General features: G+C 38.0%; 1 protein-coding gene across 6 annotated transcripts in view; it reads right to left on the minus strand.

Moving 5' to 3' along the window:
• The window catches only part of RERE (arginine-glutamic acid dipeptide repeats), a 409,781-nt gene that overhangs the window by 282,076 nt on the left and 114,169 nt on the right, over positions 1-13,536 (minus strand). The window contains exon 1 of one of the 6 annotated variants that reach the window (XM_038537879.1): positions 10,323-10,446. The exons of the other annotated variants lie outside the window; for them this stretch is intronic. The gene's annotated coding sequence lies outside the window, so the exon portion shown is untranslated. Of the gene's footprint in view, positions 1-10,322; positions 10,447-13,536 lie in introns of those variants that run through there. 6 annotated transcript variants of the gene reach the window in all.

The following is a 13,536-nucleotide window of genomic DNA, read 5'->3' on the forward strand; positions in this document are numbered from 1 at the left end:
CTTACTAGCTTCTAAGTAAATGTTTACCTATTGTTTCTATTGCTCTGAAAACCAGAACAAATTTTCTATCATTTTTTTCAAATGAGTGTTACAGAAATTAAAGGACATTGAAGTTAGTTAATTGTAAGAGTACCTGAACATCACATGTCAGTATGTAAGATATTATTTTAATCTTGGAAAACATAAGAATAGGAAAAGGGGTAAAACCTGTATAATCAAGCTAGGTCCCTTACTAATAGTAAAAAAAAGAAAAAAAGTTTCTTTTCCTACATGCTCATATTTGGCACAATTCAATATGAATTAATGTAGTAATTTATAATCTGTTCTCAGTTAAATTCGTCCACCAAGAACCTGGAAATGATTTATCTGCCAAGAGAATATTAATTTAAACAAGTAAAATTAATTCTAGCAGTGTCCAAGCTTTTGCTTCCTTGTGTTCTAGTATTAGATGCTGAAATCTAATTTTTTTAAAGCAGACACTGAACTCTCCCTGGCGCCTTATTTTAAAATTCAACCCCCATTAGACCAAACTGAGGTTCTCCTGAGAAACTGAAAAACTGAAATGAGATTGAATGTTTTCATTTCTAAAGACACATTATTGAAAAAAGTCCAGTGAAATTATCTTACATTTAATATACCCTTTACACAAAGAATAAATTAATATTTATAAATATGACCAGAAACAACCTACTGAGGATCTTCTCTAAGGTCAAGGCATCTACTGAAATTAGCGACACTCAAAGCATGAGTTTTCTCTCCCTCCCCCTCTACCTCTACATAATCAATTACATTTGTTCTATAGAAATCTGTCTCCCAGTGGCCCACTGTTGCCCTTTCTTTTTCATCCATTCCAACAAGTCTGGAGGCTGTGAGGTAGAAGAAAGTATTATTCATAGAAATTAAATTAGGTATTGAGAGGCAATGAGTAGAACAACTTGACCTCTCAGCTATTTTCTCCTCTGTTTAATGGGAATTATGGTCCTACCTCAAGAGAGCATGCAGAGGATGAACTTTAGAAAATTTTAATGTTACTAAAAGGAAAGATCATATTATCAGACTTGTAAACTAAGGGCTGTATCTCTCTCTTCATAGTTCATCACAGATCTACCATATACTCAACATTTTACAAAGGACTACTAAAAATAGATCCTACATTAATGAACTGTAATGTACTTGATGCATAGAGGAAACACAACTAGTTAAAAAGTCAAAACTTCAGAAAAATTCTTCCATCTTTCCCCATCTACCAAAACCAACAAACTTTTTCACTGACCAACTCGGTTGTCTTGGCACAGTGTGATCACAATCTCGTTTCCTTTATAATAGCACTAGCACTAAATTAAGTTAAACAAGATTGTTTTGCTGGTGTACTGGTTTCAAAAAAAGAGAAAACATTATTGTTAAGTTCCTTTGATCTCTTTTATTGTCTAGGGAAATATTATACCAAATTCTGGTGTGTGTGTGTGTGTGTGTGTAAAATAAATCACTAGTAATTTTTCTACCTCATAAATCTATAATGTCCAAGCACTGTCCTGTTAAACTAAGACACATTAATCTGCAAAGATAAGATTCTTTAAAGAGTTTTCATGGGCCAGAAATCTAATAATTTACTGGTAGTTAGTAAATGTAATTGCCAACTTAAACCCAATTTGAAGAAAGCTATCTCAATATTTCTGATGCTGTGTGATCTGATCAGCCTTCAGGGAGGAGATCCACTAACTCCATGTGTCACTAAAACCCAACATTTTAAGTTTGGATTTTAAGAGGGCTGATTTGATCCTCCCCAAGAAGAACTTTTTAAGTACATGTTTCCTGATTCAGTAGTCTACCCACTACACTTAAAAAGGCTTTGTAGAAAGTATTTTCTATTATACTAAGTACATGGCAATTAAAATATTTGTAGATCAAAGTTTCTATAGCAAATACTGATACTTCCTAACTTTGAAAGCTAAAATCGTATTTTCAAGTACCAAATAACAAATTACTAATGTTTGTTGTAGGGAATCCAAAATTTAAAAGTTATTAAAGTCAGTTAAATAATGGACATTGAATTCTTTTCATTGGTAGAATACTGTTTAGAATTCAATGTCCAAAAACTAGACATTGAAAACTGCTTTCAAGGTACCAGATGAAACTAAATGACCTAAGATTGCTCCAACCTATCTCAAGCACTTCAGGTGGTATAATTTTTACACTAAATTAAAATTTTGACAAGTAAAATCCTACTACATGAAAAAGTCCAAAAGTAAAAATCCCACAACTATGTGTGGTATAGTAGAAAACATCAGAAAGTTCAATTGGGACACGTTAAGTTTTATTTTTATTTTATTTTTTTTTTTGGGGGGGGGGGGGACATGTTAAGTTTTAGATGCTTAGAAGATATCCAAGTGGAAATGTGAAGTAGGCAGCTGAGTGGGTCTGGACTAGGGATAAAATTTTTAGTTATATTTATTTAGACCACTTTTAAAGCCCAAGTTCTAGGGCAGGGTGTGTAGAGATTCAATAAATTACTTATCAGACAACTATTATAATAGTGCCAGTCACCATTCTACATGTTGGAGATATATCAGTGAACTACACAGTTGAAAATCTGACCTTCAGGACTTTACATTCTAGGGGAGGAACAAGACAATATGCAATGAAAATAAATGCATTAATATTATGTTACGACACTCTAGGGAAAAAAAAAAAAACAGAGGGAAGGGGAACTGCAAACAGAGATCAAGGGTTAGTATAGGCCTCCCAGAAACTTAAGGGTGAGGCCACGCAGAAATCTGGGAAAATACATTCCAGACAAAGGAAAACAGGCAGTGCAGAAGACTTAGTAATCTTCACCAGAACAGTCTCTGGCACGATGGATTATGGACCTGAGAGAGGAGAAAAGAACCGGAGACATTAAGCACAGAAAATTCTTGTTGAGATGTTTTGCTGCAAAGAGGAGCAAAGTAATAAGCAAGAGCTGGCAGGGTAAATGGGGCCCAAGAAAGGGGGGTTGGAGTTTTTTGTTTTAAGGTAAGAGAAAAGCAACACATGTCTATGCTGTTAGGAATGATCCAGTACAGCCTGAAACATGAATGACATGTGAGGGCAGAGGTGGCCGGCCTCTGGAGTGGCAGAAGTGGCGGGATGGGCTGGACTAGCCTGGCCCTTAGAGAGTTTGAGAACAGCTGCTCTGTCTACACACAGCCAGGAAGGCAGAGTCTGCTGCAAGGTAGGTCAATGTGCAGTGGGCATCTGCAAAAGTTTTCTTCTGACTGCACTGATTTTTCTCACTGAAACAGGAAGCCCAGCATGAAGACAAGAGGAAGTATATAAAAGGAGAAAGTACGAAAGAGTAATCTAGGAACCTGGGTGAATAAACTAAGAAAATAAAGTATGACTGCCCAGCAGCCTATAAGGGCCCACTTGAATATTAGGAACCATCTGGGGATCAACACCAAGATATTCCCCTAATCTGAGACATAAGGACTGGCTGCCTTTCTATTAACAAATGAAAAATTCTTTAATACAAACTGCTTAAAATGGCACATGTCTAACATTTGGAGTGCACCAAATGTAAAACAATGCTCTGGGAAAGTTGCAGTTTCTCCAAATAATATGCTGAGAGAAACTACATTCCATTTTCACATCATATTCATAACTGCTTTATCATACCTTAAAGGAGGCATCAGTCACCAAAGGATTTAATAGCCCTGGGCTGAAGCTAACTTCCCTGTCACACCACTAAACAAAAGCTGGGTTTGAATACCTTCAAGTAAAGCATAGAATTAAGTTATATTCTTACTCATATAAGTATAAATTTATATATAAAAGATTATCTAAAAATATTCAATTAATCACCAGGAAACTGCCATATACAAATCTATTCTTACTTATATTGTGGTGATATTGCACAACCCTAAATACATTAAAAACCACTGATTTGTACACTTTTTCAATTGTCTGTTATGGGAATTTTATCTCTATAAGGTTTTTTAAACTGTATTCCAAGGTTTGAATCTCAAGGGAATCATTTTTATCATCAGGAAATAAAAAATTGATTTTCTTTCTTAGTTTCTCTGTTAAAATTTAATGGGAAATGGAGCAAATACTGTATGTTCTGACAGGTCATAAATATTAACTTTGTAGGAATCCAGAATTCTTTCAGAATGAAGGGCAGAGTTTGAGTTGGGGCTGTGGGTGGGTTTTTTTTTTTTTTTTCTTTTTAACTACTGAGAGTTTATAGCTTCTAACACTGCTATTTCATCCCTTTGATCAAGACATTAACTAAATGAACCACCTTAACTAAATGACAAGCAACCTTTTGACTAGATAGCTCCAAATAATACCTACATTCTAGACACTCATCAGCAAGACTAAATGCAAACCAATACCTGGACCAAAATAAAAGGCAAATGTCATTAAGTATTATTTCAAGTACTATCACATTTCTTAGAGTTATGATACTTCACAGAAATTTTATACTTCAAACCTAACCAGTAGGCCGAAGAATTCATAAATTCTATTTGTCTCCCTGGGACAGGAAAGATAAATTCAACAATTTCACCACAGATGTTTCAGTTCCCGTGTCAAAATGTAAAAAGCAGGAGTTATCTCTCTCTACTTTGAAAATAATGTTCCTAACAAAGACTAAAAATAAAGGTTATGTTCTTTCTAAGTCAAAAGATTAGAAGATTGGACTGCCAATATTAAAGTGGTCATGGAAGGAACAATGGATAGAGAAGTAAGAAAAAATAGCTACTAAGAGGCTTAGCCACCTCCAAAATGGAAACTGTGAATGCAGGTAACTCAATTAACTTCTCCAGACTTGCTCTCCCATTTCGTAACCTGAGAAGCCAGCATCTGCTCTGCTTCCTTCATAAGATACTGTGAGCACCAAACCAAAGGTCAAGGAAGGCTGTTCTGTAGGTGTAAAGCCTTCTGCAAACAGAAGCATAATCCCCACTTCACTCCAGAAAAGCTCAGTCGCTATGATAAGCTATTGATCACCTTTTACTCTGCACAGATGAAATTTACTCTGTAGTAGTCTGCTCAGGCTGCTGTAACAGAATATCACAAACTGGGTAGCAGAAATTTATTTCCAACAGTTCTGGGGGCCAGGAAGTCCAAAATCAAAGTTCCATCATATTCCATTCCCTGTCTTCTCGCTGTGCCCTCATGACGGTGAGAGTTCAGTGAGAGCTCTGGTCTCTTTTTCTCCTTGTAAGGACACTCTTCTTATCATGAGGTGCCATCCTCGTGACTTCACCTGAACCTAATTACTTTCCAAAGGCCTTACCTCCAAATACTGAAACACTGCGGGGTTAGAGCTTCAATGTATGAACTTTGGGAGAACACAATTCAGTCCATAGCACTTTCCTATATAATTTTTTTAAATGACTGTCATCAACCAGAAATTAACCTTTTGTATAAAATATGAACAGGGAGCAGGGAAGATTTAAAGGCTAGCTTACTTTTAAAAGGGCTTACTTAAGGCAGCTTACTGAGATTCATACATTAGAAAATAAAATTTACAACAGATGAGAGAAGTGAGATAACAAGAGAGCTAAGATTTATTCAGCATTCCCCTGTACAACATACTGCTCTAAGAGCTTTCACTTTACCCTTACAGTAGCCACACAAAGTAGGAATGATTTATGGAAGAAGACTCCGCACACAGGGGTGAAAGAGGTGCGTGTTCTCAGGTCACACAGCAAGTCTCAGAGGTATAGGTGAAGGAGCCTGTGTTCTAACTACATCTCCTACATTGCTTCTCTTTTCCTTGAGACAAAGGAAAATCGCAGGGGGTTGTGCAGAGATGAAAATGATGAAACCATGTATAAGGTGTTCAGGTTCATTTTATACCTTCCTTAGATGTGTCCAAAATTTTAAAGCAAATAGCTTAAAGGAAACAATCAGTCACAAGATTCTAAATCCGTAAGTTAAAAACAAACCACATTGCTCAGGGGGGTCAGTGCCCTCTTATACTAAAAGCTGAGAAAAGTTTCTCCTCTTAATCCTCATAAAGACAGTTTGCTATGGTGAACAAGAGCCTTGTGAACCCCCAGATCAATCAACCACACTCAGGACAGGAATGCAATTCAGGAGTTCCATACTGTCTATTGTGGATATGTAGCCCAAACATTCACAAACTGTGCTCTGGGGCAAAAAAATCATTTAACAAGTTTAAAAAAAAAAAAAAGATGAGGTGCTTGGATGGTTCAGTCATTTAAGCAGCCGGTTCTTGATTTCCACTCAGGTCATGATCTCAGGGTCCTGAAATAGAGCCTGGCACATTCAGTAGGGAGTCCAGGGTAATTGAGGATTCTCCCTTTTCCTCTTTTTTTTTTTTTTTTTTATCTCTCTCTCATATAAATAATTAAATCTTAAAAAAAAAAAAAAGGTGAACATTCCACTACTGAATATTCCCCCTTATCTAATCAACATGAGAATTATGCTCTGTGGAACAAGCACAGCCTATGAAAGAAGAGACTAGGGGGATCCCTGGATGGCTCAGCGGTTTAGCACTTGTCTTCAGCCCAGAGCATGATCCAGTCCACTGTCAAGCTCACGGCATGGAGCCTGTTTCTCCCTCTGCCTGTCTCTCTGCCTCTCTCTCTCTGTGTCTCTCATGAATAAATAAAATCTTTAAAAAAAGAAAAAAAAAGAAAAAGAAAAGGGAAGGGAAGGGGGAAGGGGGAAGGGGGAAGGGGGAAGGGGGAAGGGGGAAGGGGGAAGGGGGAAGGGGGAAGGGGGAAGAGAAGGGAAGGGAAGGGAAGGGAAGGGAAGGGAAGGGAAGGGAAGGGAAGGGAAGGGAAGGGAAGGGAAGGGAAGGGAAGGGGAGGGGGAGGGGGAGGGGGAAGGGGAGGGGAAGAGGGAAGGGAAGGGAGGGGAAGGGGAAGGGGGAAGGGAAGGGGGAAGGGAGAAGGGAGAAGGGGGAGGGGGAAGGGGGAAGGGGGAAGGGAGAAGGGAAGAGGGAAGGGAGAAGGGAGAAGGGAGAAGGGAAGGGAGAAGGGAAGGGAGAAGGGAAGGAAAGGAGAAACTACCTAGTAGATGATCAAAGACTTGGGAAGAAGATAAAAGCAGAGGGTGGGAGGAAAACAAAACAAAGGGGGGGTAGGTGGGGTGGGATGGGATGACTGGGTGACGGGCACTGAGGGGGGTACTTGATGGGATGAGCGCTGGGTGTTATGCTATATTTTGGCAAATCAAACTCCAATAAAAAAATACAAAAAATAAACCAAAGAATATATACACAAGTAAAAATTCTTCAGCCCAACTTTCCTAATTATTAAAATATCCACACACAAAAGACAAAATAATGAAATATCTAAAACTAGAAAATAATTGTTCAAGAAGTTCAAGTTTTAATTAATGTACGTGTCTTTACTAGCCCTCACATATTTAAAATTCCTAAATTTAAACTATTCTCCTGTTTTATATTTAATTTATGCATTACTAAGCAAATAAATAATAGTACATATGGCCCCTCCAAAAAATTAAGATTTAGTAATTTATGTGCTTCAAAAAAACTTTTATTAAATCTCCGTAAAAGAAAAAAACCTTTGTATTGGGGAGTAGATCTGAGTTTTGAAGGGGTTTTATTGCTGTGTTTGTTGGTAATACCAAAAAATACAGAAAGTTCTCTATATGATGTTATATCAGTATAAGGTATCAATGCAATATATTTAACACTTTTTTAAAAATTTTAAAAGATAAAAGGATAGTAAAACAACAAAAACATTTTTTAAAGATAATCAAGAGCCATTCTCCATCGTGCTCCTAAAAGACCACATTAAAAAAAGCTGGTTATTTATCTGCTTCTGTATGTAAGTACTCTGGTTGTTTGTAAAACACATAAGCTGGCCCAAATAAGAAATCCTGAAGGCAAGGCAAAAGGAAGTAAGTAATTTCAACTGGCATTCTCTAAAGGCATACAAGTGAAGTCACTACTGCTGTTGAGGTTCAAAACCAGCAGAGACTTGAATATACCACTGTTTCCAACCAGCTATTTTTAAATTATTAGTAGATAATCTGGTGAGCTTGCAGTAAATACAGCTGTGAACACAGCAGTACACACCATCTGGAGGCTTTTGACTTAAGCAATCTTTCAAATGCACAGTATATTCAATCTATTTTGTTCCTTTGAAGTTCAACAGTCACATATAAACTGACCCTTTTTTAAAACCACAACTACAAAAGCTCATTCACTTTATGGAAAATAAGACAGGAGAAAGAGACCTAATTGTTCATCTTTAGAACCAAGTAATTATTTCAAATCTTTGCTGGCATACATACTTTAATTTTATAAATGATTTCCGATGCTTAACCTATGGTATTCTTAAAAACTCTTTACAGGTAACTTCTAACTAATCCTCTGAAATTAAAATGTCTTCTACTTTCTAAAGTGATTCACAGCCTTTACCCCCATTTTATCCCCAAACCTGAATACAATGGTCATATTAATCATTATAAAATTCTACCTACAGAATGCCATTAGCATTAACCTCTTAAAGTACTGACCAGTTACTGCTATTAACCTGCAGCTCCTTCCAGCCACCTTCTGGCACTTCATTATCTCACTGCCAAACTCAACATTTTCTCAGCAAACCACAAACTAGCTTCTACTCAGCGCTGGCCTTCCTTCACCCTCCTGGGCTGTTCTGCTTGCACCCAACTCTCAGGGGTTCTACTCACTCCTGAGGAAAAGAGTAAGTATTTTTTCAGTAGTGCTCTCAGTTCACATTCTCCGGACCTCCATATTGGAGTCCGGACCTCCAATATGTGCTGGTCCTGCAACCTCCTGCTTTGCACTTTCGGCCCTCTGTCCCTCCTTCATACTGCTGTACCTTTCAGACCTCCTTCTCGCAAACTGTTCTTCCATTTCCTCCTCTTCCCAGCATATTGGCATTTTTGTTCTAATAACTACACGTACATGCACTGCCTCAGCACTAGCTCCCTCTACATGAGAATCCAAGAGTATCGTCTGGTTAGTTAGTATAAACACATCTCAAAACCATGTGGGCCACAGCTGTGGGGGAAAAGACCAGAGGAGGCCCTTTTAACAAAGGTCACCTCTTGTAGGATGAGAGTTGGTCAAATTAAGAATAGGAGGTCAGAGTTTGGCTTGGACTACTGGCCTCAGTAGCTGTGAGGCCTTGACCGCTCTAAACTTCAGCTTCCTGTGTACAACAGAGGGGTATTTAAACCTACTAGGATTAAATAATGCATGCAAAGACAGAACAATACTAAGGAAATGGAGTTATGCATAATCCCATCATCTAAAGATTAGCACTATTAACATTTGGACTATTTCTGTCTAACCTTTCTCCTTAGATTCTCTGAGTACATGTGGGTGTGCATATAGTTTGGAATTACAATGCATAAGCAGTTCGGCTTCTATGGTTTTGTTCTACTGGGTTTTACATTAGGGCTTTTTATATCATGATGATTCTTAATGGCTACATTATATTTCCTTTTATTGATGGGCATGAGTCAACATTCCCCTTCTTCTGTTTGACACTTAAACTGACAAATTACAATCCTTAACTTCTTTGCTTTTCCATTTTCCTTTTTTTTCTTTCCAAAAAAACATCTGTTCTGCCTTCTCTATTTCACCTGTGAGCTAATACATCACCTAGTTGTGTGAGACACATTTTATCAGGGAAGAAAAGAAAGAATGGTGGCTTTAGAAAGTGATGTTAAATTTCCCATATTAAGCTTCTAAAAACCACTGGCATGCCCAAAAGTCCCATCTTTGCACAGATCATCAGGCCCCCTTTAATTTGTATTGTCTTCTTCCATTGGAATGTAAGTGCTCTAAGGACAGGGCTTCATCTTTTTTTTTTCTTTAGCAATTAAAACAGTACCTAGAGCAGAATTAGTGCTCACTATATTAAATATTAGTTGTTATTATGTGCCAGACACATTCTAAGAATTTTGCATACCCGCTGAGGTAGACTGATCATTTTCCTCCTGGTCACAAAGACGCTAAATAACGTATTAAAGGTCTCACAAGAAATACTCCGTAAAGCTAGGAACAGAACTCAGGCAAGCCCAGCTATCAACCAATAAGCTGTACTTAATATATACCAGCAGAGCTCCATATACAGCATTAAACACTAAGTACGATTATGCTTTTTCTAATTAAATGTCAACATTATTATTTTGTTTTATTCATTACAAATATATATCAACTATGTCAAGGACTAAACAGATTTGGCACATCAACTCCATGACCCTAATCACCGTTAATATTTGGATTCTAAAAATACGGTCTCGGGGGAAAAAAAAAAAAAACTTATGGTCTTTTAAAATAACCTGTTTAGACCTAGGATACTTACTTCTATTTTTCCTTAGATTCAGCAGTTGCTGTTGCCAATCTAAATGTTTTGATTTAATTAGAGAAAACATTTTCTAGATAGACTACAATTGAAATTAACATATTTTCTAGAAAATGCTGCACTTTCTTTCCTCATTCCAGGTTATTTTGAGAAGGACTCACTTCTCCCAAGAGTTAAAAAAAAAAAAAAAAACAACTTAAACCTACGTCAACCTCCCTACTCCACCTACCCCACCGCAGCAATCCTAATAGCATATCTCCTTGTTCTTCTATCAGTAACTGGAGCTTTGAAAAAGGCTCTATGTATAAACAGATTTCAGTCCGTTTTGTGGCTTTTACTCCTTTATAAGAAATGTAGAGGACAATTGTAGAAGCCTGTGGTAGTGAGTGTCCAAAGACAGAGGCAGACAGTAAGGAGACCAGACTACCAAGAAAAATGTGTCATTCACATCACAATCTATTTTATGACCCAAAAAAACCTGGCTTTTGTCACAGTCCTATATTCAAACACTCAAAGCCACTCGATCTGAATACTTACTAGTAAGTTGGAGCCAAAAGACTTTTTTAACATTTAAAGGTGCCCACACATGTCCCTGAACAGACATTTCTAAAACCTTCCATCAATCACCCAGTCCTTGGCCAAACTGTTGTTAGTCAATGGCTGGCTCAGTCCCTTTGGTTACAATGTAACAAGAGATAAAGAGACTGGGAGAAACAGTTTAGCCATGTTCTCTCATGGAGCTTAACATTTACTTCTGTTTTACAAACTAAGCCTAGAATAGCAAATAAAAAGCAGGCTTGTTTGTTTTGTTTTGTTTTTTAAATACTGGCTTCCTAGGTCATTATAAAATGGATGGTTCCACTGGCTACCCAGACTACACAATAGCAAGCAAAACCCTCTGACCTTGGAAAAGCATAGTCAATGTAATACCTACCAATAAATTACATGGTTTACCAATTTCCTCAAAACCAAAAATAAATCTCTAACAACTATTTCATGAGTAAACAAAAGCTTGTCTTGTTCTATCATTTGCTTAAAGGCAAGCATAGTGGCTATGGGAGAGGGATTAAGAAGCACAGCCAGACAAGTCCATAAAACCTCAGTGTAAGATAAAACCACCCTGCAAGGGCAGCCAATGCAGTCTGACCTAACAGCTGTACACAGTTGCACTAATTAAAATGAAAAGCTAGTCTGCATAACACACAGGCAATTCACTGAACCCTACTGAAAGGGTGACAGGGTTCACCATCCCACTCTTTGCCTCCCCCACAGGCAATGTAAACAATAAATTGGCACATAGCTGATGATACCTGAATTTGGAATATATATACATTCAAGCATTTCAGAAATAATCACAACCATGCGGACTGAAACATATCCTATAGGAACACTGGCTATAAAAAACCATACACACACAAAGGAAGTGGTACAGCTACATTACGTCAGCTCTCGCCTCAATTCATAAATGCAAAACCACAAAAACAAGACAAAAATTTAAATGGCCTTTTTCTAAAACCCTTCTTACAGTGAATGAATGTAGGGTAAGTCTTTAAATAAGTCACTGAACAAGTACATTGATGCATTACTCTCAACAGCCAGGGGAAGGAAAAGTGTAACGTTAGTCAATTCTATCACGCAACCAGATCAAATAACATTTCAAGCGCCGCCGCCTGCCAAGCACCAGGGCCTGCCAGAGTACAATGAGCACTCAAGTGCTCTGGACTGAAAACCACCTTTCACTGGTCTCAGAGATCTTTATAAAATGGTTTAAACACTACTAAATTACAGAGTTGGAAAAAACAAATACAAGCTTCTAACTGCTGCTCCCACAGTATTGTGAAGTTGCTGTTAAGCCTCTAAAATGTCTGCCTTGTGTTATTTTACTAAGCAATGTAAATATTCAGAAGGGCAAGTGTCTCTTAGAGCTCAAATCTAACACATGCATAAAAATGTAGAGTTGGTTGTGCATCTGGAAATAATTGCCCACAGATCAACGGGCTTACAGGGGATATTGTTCCCATCTGTAAGGTTTCAAATCATGTCTACTTTACATGTGGAGTTCCTAGCCAAAAAGAAGGAGGAGAATGAGGAGGAGAAGAGAAGGAGGAAGAAAAGAAGGGAAAAAAGCTCAATACATTAATTTTGGCACAGAATTTTAAGGACTTTATCAACTCTTGTTCTCAACTTTCACTCAGTGTCTCAATCTTAAACCACACAGACACAATTTTCAAAGGGAAAAATTAATCCTTGTTGACCCCTAGGTTTTTTTACATGACACTTTTTAAATTTCCATATGGCTAAGAGGCAGCCTCCAGCCAAACAATGCCCCAAGGAGAGCAGCAGAACATGTGCCCAAGGAAAGCCTAAAAGCGGAGAGTAAAACAAAGTAACCCATTAAACAAGTCTCAGCAAACAGGAAAGTGGTCAAGCAGGTCTCCCCAGAGCCTCAAGGAGAGCCGAGTAAACAAGGGGAAGGAGAGGGGAAGCTGGCACCTCAAACCAAAACAATTTTAACAATTTAAAGTTAAAGCCATCTTTTTCAAAACTATCTCTGCATTTTAGCTAGTCTGGCAAAACAACAGCTTTTTGGTCCCAGAAACAAATTATATTTGTCACTTATGTAGCCATAATCAAGTCCATCAAATTCATTGTATCTTTAAAATTAAATTTACTCCACAGAAAGCAATGAAGTTTTTAATCAGTGACTAGATTACTTTGCTCTTTAGTAACATATTCCTTTCAGAAAAGACAAAAACAAACATACACATACACACAAATACACACACACACACACACACAAATCTTTTAAAAATAGTGTTTTCTCTGCCCTGAAGGGTATTTTTTAATTGGTTTATTTAGTTGGGATTTCTAGAGTTTGAGTGATTAAAAAAACCCACTAAACCCAACAAAAATGCAATGGGACACTACCAAAAACTGATTCCTGATTCCTGGAAAGCCATTACCATTCTTAATACCAAAGTGGTTCATATTTGCAGGGTCAGCTACAACACTCTCAGTACACCCACCTCCGAGAGTCCCTGTGCCCACACTTGTCCAACTTCCTGACCCGCGACCCGCATCCCCCTTGCAGCATAAGGCTCTGGCCACTTGCCTGCGGCGGGTCGCGGCAGGAGCTGAGCCCGCAGGCCTCGTCCTCCTCCAGCGCAGGGCCCCCAAACTCAGGCCCGCAGGCAGGGGCGGGGCGGGCAGGGGC

This window comes from Canis lupus, chromosome 5 (assembly GCF_011100685.1).
Source record: "Canis lupus familiaris isolate Mischka breed German Shepherd chromosome 5, alternate assembly UU_Cfam_GSD_1.0, whole genome shotgun sequence".
Lineage (NCBI taxonomy): Eukaryota > Metazoa > Chordata > Mammalia > Carnivora > Canidae > Canis > Canis lupus.